This window comes from Rattus norvegicus, chromosome 1, assembly GCF_036323735.1.
Source record: "Rattus norvegicus strain BN/NHsdMcwi chromosome 1, GRCr8, whole genome shotgun sequence".
Taxonomy (NCBI): domain Eukaryota; kingdom Metazoa; phylum Chordata; class Mammalia; order Rodentia; family Muridae; genus Rattus; species Rattus norvegicus.
The window spans coordinates 3,528,603-3,534,602 of record NC_086019.1 but is presented as its reverse complement, the minus strand read 5'-3'; positions in this window follow the sequence as shown (position 1 = coordinate 3,534,602).

Genomic DNA, 6,000 nt, shown 5'->3' with positions numbered 1-6,000 from the left:
ACCAAATATCTATATACATAGGAAGCCTAACATGGCTTCCAGAACTGAGAGGTTGTAGAGACAAATCTCCACTAGCACAGTCGCCTGTTAGCAACATGTGAGTGCAAGTCTTCAGCCTTCTGGCCCAAAATCAACTGACTGACTCTTGAAATGCAGATTTTGAAGGGCTAATCACCCTGTCTTGGCAGAGTTTATCAGGCAACTATTCTGCATAATTTGTCCTTTTCTGGACAGTATTAGTCTGCAGATGAAACAGGCAGTTTTGTCCAGTGGCTGCCCAGCCACAAAGTATTGCCTCACCTGGATGTAGAGATGTTCACAATCTTCATTAAATCTGCCAACAATTAGGAGCAGATATGTCTTCATTAAGTCTGCCAACAGTTAGGAGCAGATATGTCTGAAGAAAAGATAAATAACTTTAAATCTCAAACTTTGTGGATTTCTGACATTTGTGAAAACCATCTATGTATATGAGACAATCTGGACTGTTGTCTTTATATCTTAATATTATCTTGAAAGTACTCTAGCAAAGTCAGAGCCATGAATTTGCTCTTTGACCCTTAACTCACAGGTGTAATCAACTCAGAAATTTATAATGGCATCATTAGAAGGACTGGCTATAAACCTTGCACTTTTAAACTCTTTTAACAAACAAATTGTATACCAAAACAAAGATATGATTTTAGCTTAGTTACCAAATGAGATTATGACTGTACAACTCAATCTAGCTAATTCCTCCCTGTTAAATTACAACTAATTTCAAATTCCTCATAAAAACAACTTTAGAATAACCACTTTCAGTTCCCCAAAAGTCCAGGGAATTGGGGCGACGACTCCTCCATAACTTCTTCAAGCTGATCATGGGCTTTGAGATATCCTTGGGGATAGGGGACAGGAAGAATGAAGCAAATGCTGAAGCCAGATGTGTCCTGACTGGACCCAGATGAACGTCCTTGAGACCAGGAATCCAAGAAGGTGCACACTGCAAAATACAGCTCTCAAGACAAAAGTTTAGAATCGAGATATCTTTTGTTTGTTCAGATTGATGTCTCCTAAATCATTTTTTTCAGGTGGTCTACCTCTATAAATCTGATCAGTATGACTCTGTGAGCTTTCCAGAGCCTAATCACACTTTTTAAAAACACAAAGACAAAATCTTTCTCCCAAAATACTGTGTTTCTTAGTAACCAGAAAAGGTTGTATCTTGCACTCTCTCCCAGAGTAATAATATAACCATAAAACTCAAAGTCACACCCATTATGAAGATTAAACAATAGTTTAAAAAGGAAATAAGCTAAACAATGAGCCTGATAAGCTTTTGTACTCTAGGATATCAGGAAATGAACCCAAAATTCCCGTTGAGCCCACATTAAGAGAATCTGAGCTTCCTCTTGTGGTAAATACCAAAAGTAACCACAAACCCTCAGTAGCTGGCATCAATGAGCCGTATGGCCTTTAGCGGGGTAATTCATAAAACAAACTAAACACCTTCTATCAATTCTATTACCAATAAGCAACGCATCAAACCAGGACTTTAGCCTAAAATATACCCATCTGTTAATCTCTCTTCCTGGAGCCACAGACCTTGGCCCAGGTCTGTGCAGTTCAAATTACTCTCAACAACATAGCCTTCCATATTCCTACTAGGATGGGACATTAAGCCCCATTTAAAGCATTCCAGTTCTTTCAAAATCCAAAGTCCCTGATTCCACATTCTTCTACACAAAATCATTTTCAGGCCAACCAAAGCAATGCCCTAGTTTCTTGTATCAACTTCTGTTTTAGTTAAGGTTCTACTGCTATGAACAGACACCATGACCAAGGCAACTCATATGAGGACAACATTTAATTGGGGCCGGCTTACAGGTTCAGAGGTTAAGTCGATTATCATCAAGGTGGGAGTGTGGCAGCATGCAGGCAGGCATGGAGCAGGCAGAACTGAGTCTACATCTTCATTTGGAGAATGCTAGTAGAATACTGACTTCCAGGCAGCTAGGATGAGTGTCTTAAACCTCACACCCACAGTGTCAACCTATTCCAACAAGGCCATGTCTCCCAATAGTGCCACTCCCTGGGCCAATCATCTACAAACTGTCACACATAGGGTTACTAGTGCCCTGATGAAACAACATGACCAGAAACAACTTTAGGAGGAAAATGTTTAGTTGAGTTAGACTTCCACATCATAATCCATCACTGCAGGAAGTCAGGACAGAAACTCAGATAGGGCAGGAACCTTGTTGTGGTTTGGTCTGTGCTGTGTATACAAAGACTAAATCCTAACTCCAAGATCTGATTGTTCCCTAATTTAAAGTTTTTAGTTAAGTAAAAGTGGCTATATCCAGTTACTGGGGAAAATAGAGGGAGGAGGAGAAGCTTTGGTTACTGGGCTGAGGGGTCACAGGTAGGGACGGTGAGAGGAAGAAGGAGAAAGGAAGGAGGAGGAGAGAAAGAAGATGGAGACAACAGGAAATCTCCATGAGACAAGATGGACCAGGGGCACATGGCCAAGTGAAATGCCCTTGAGGACAGACTGATGGAGCAAAAATTATCCAGACAAGACTCAAACTGTTAGGACTTGGGGAGCTTAGCTGGGAATTAGCCAGTCTAGCATAATAAAAAAATAGATTAGAGTTATTTTGCCCAATAGTTTTGATAAAGCTGATTAAATAAATCTAGTAGGCTTCACTCTCACTCATGAGCTAGCTAGGGATAGAAATGAGTATTTACTTTTTAAAATGTATTAACAGGACTTGGAGCAGGAACTGAAGAAGAGGCCATGGAGGATTGCTGCTTACTGTCTTGACACGGTGGCTTGATTGTTCAACCTAACTGCTTTCTTTCATTCTTTCCTTCTATCTCTGTTTCCTTCCTTCCTTCCTTCCTTCCTTCCTTCCTTCCTTCTTTCCTTCTTTCCTTCTTTCCTCCCTTCCTTTATTTCTTCTCCTCCTTCTCCTTTCCCTCCTCCTCCTCCTCCTCCTCCTCCTCCTCCTCCTCCTCCTCCTCCTCCTCCTCCTCCTCCTCCTCCTCAGCCTTCTTAAGCCAGAGTTTCTCTGTCTGGTTCTGCCTGTCTTGGAACTCACTCCAAAGACCAGGCTGGCCTCAGACTCCACCTTATTCTGCCACCTAAGTGCTAGGATTAAAGGCATGTTCCACCACAACCCATCTTTAGCCTGCTTTCTGATAGAACCAAGAACTACTTGCCAAATGATTAGCACCACCCATAATGGTCTGAACCCTCCCCCATCAATCACTGATTTAAAAAGCAAACCTCCCCAGAGCTGGGTCTTGTGAAAGCATTTTCTCAATCAAGGTTCCTTCCTTTCAGATGACTCTTAGCTGTGTCAAGTTGACATAAAACCAGTCAGGACACCCACCTTGCCCTTAAGCACATCCTGCCTCTAACCGAGTCTAACCCTAACCCACCTTGTCTCCTGTGCACTTTGTCCTCCACCCAACATGCGATTCCTGATGAAGTCCTGCTCCTAAGGGTCCATTCTTTCAGTTGTCTGATGATAAACGTGGCTTTCCGTAAAACACATTTTCCCTTTCCAACATGGTTACAATCCTGATGGTCCTGCATCTCACTCTGACAGAGAATACACATCAGGGGCCAATAGGCAGTTGTGGGCCACCCAGCGTGGATGCTGGGAATTGAACTCAGGTCCTCTGTAAAATCAATATTCCCTCAGCTGCTGAGCTATCTCTCCAGCCCCCAGATAGAGAAATTAAAAACACAGAAAAGCATCTCCAATCAGTTGAGCTCCAACAAAGTTGTTCAATGAAAGGAGAACTTCCTCAGCCAACAAGGAGTGCTTAACGTAAACGTGTTATTGCCTGTAAACCACACTTCGGTGACATTGACCTTAAGAAGGGAAAGAAGAGCCCAACACAGAAACACACACACACACACACACACACACACACACACACACACACACACACACACACACACAATCAAACCCAATTTTTTACTTAACAGTCATTCACTGTGTGCCTTCAGAAATCACTTTTGGGTCTTACAGAAGCACTGCTAATTCTTTTCCAACACCAGATGGCACCAACAAGCAAGGCTTAGCCCTCCTAAGTTACACTGTGGCTAGCCCTGGGTTTTCATCAGTGACTTGGGGAGACAAGGAGACCAAAACTCACAATTGATGGGGAAGCTGAAGTGAGATCAGCTGGCTGATCTGGTACCCAGAAGCTGCTCAATGAATAGTCTCTCTCCTCAGTGTGATGAAGGGACATGAAAGTGGGGATTTTAAATTCCTCTGAAGAATCTGCTTCGGTGAATATCCAACCTAAGTACAATCCCTTCAAATGTGGACTAGCAGGAGTGTTCAAAAACCATATCCAAGGTTGTCCTCTGGCTTCCACACATATGTACATACACTCATGTACATACACGCACGTACACCTGCACATACATTAGTATAATTTTTTGAGTCCTGTGTTGTGGATTTTAGTTTTTCAAACAGGGTTTCTCTGAGTAGCCCTGGTTGCCCTGGAACTTGCTGTGTAGACCATGCTGACCTTAAACTCACAGAGTTTAAGGCCAGAGTTTCTGCCTCTCAAGTGCTGGGAGTAAAGGCCTGGAACACTCCTGCCTGGCTATATTACTCTCTCTGTCTCTCTGTCTCTGTCTCTGTCTCTGTGTGTGTCTCTCTGTGTCTCTCTGTCTCTGTCTCTGTCTCTCTCTCTCCCCGCCCCCATGTGTGTGTGTGTGTGTGTGTGTGTGTGTGTGTGTGTGTATGTCTGTGTGTGTGAGATTTAAATTCCCCAACTAGTCGTCTTAAGTATGTGATTAAGGAGTCATTGGGATGTAAGCAGTAAGGTAGTTCCTGTCTCCCCTTCTTCCTCTCTCAATGTCTATTACTGAGTCCTCCACCTGTTCCTCTGACAGCATGTCTCTCCTCTGCTGAACAGCTCCTCTGTTCTGCAGTCTCCTTTCAGGTAGCCCTGGAGCCTACCTGACCCCTCAGCTATTCCTCCCACTCTGACTCAGTTGTGTCTCTCTGTTCCCCATCTTATATCCTAAAAGAAAACTTCTGAGAGGTTCTTCTAGGCCAGATGTTCACAATCGGTCCCAACATGGGTCTGGGGGTAGAGTCACTGAGAGCTAAATCTGTCCCAGCATACAGAGCAGAGTCCATGAAAGGAGTGCAGATGAGGATGGAGGGAGGGGTCTGAGTATACTGACCACTTCATTAGCAGGTTCAGAGGAAAGTTAGGCCCCACCTGGTTGCAGGACATGTAATCTTTCAGCTTTGTGCACCTGTTTCTTATCTGTAAAATCAGGTGAAGGGCAGCGCAGGCAGCACTGTAGTGGTTTGTGATGTTGGACGTTCTGGGGCTGGTTGCTTTGGAGGTGTCTAGAATGGAGATTCTGAAGGAACATCTGGGGCTGGCAAGTTGCTGGAGCATTTTTTAGTTGATTTGAGGCTCATGGTCCTGGCACTTGGGGAAGGGGAGTTCAAAGACCAGGGAAAGGGGGAGAGGATCAGGGAGAGGGGGAGAGATCCCAGGGAAAGGAGGAGAATTCCCACCCATAGGAATGGACAGGTAGGGGAGTTCAGGATGTTGGATAGCAAGGTTTACACAGCAAAAGATAGTGTATGTGAGAATTCTCTCACTGGAAACAACCAGATCTTGCGGTTCAGAATTTAGGATTTGTAAACGCAACACCAGACCAACCCCCAACAAGAGAGTTAATGGTGGAGTGTGGAGGGGTTTGGAACACTGGCCGTGTATTCTGACTGTGGGTGAGGGAAAGGAGTGAGTGGGGGAGAGTGACCGGTGTGTGCTTAGGGTGGTCAGTCAATATCATCAGAGATCTGGGGATGAATTATAGGAGGAGGTGTCATCTAAATGGTCTCTATATCAGTTAAAATAGCATAGACTTTTTCATTACCTAGACAATATCCCTAGGTTCCTGTGGTCTTGACGGCCGGGCAGCAATGGTAAGCCTTCAGCTGTCATCAGGGCAGTGGCCTTGAGCTG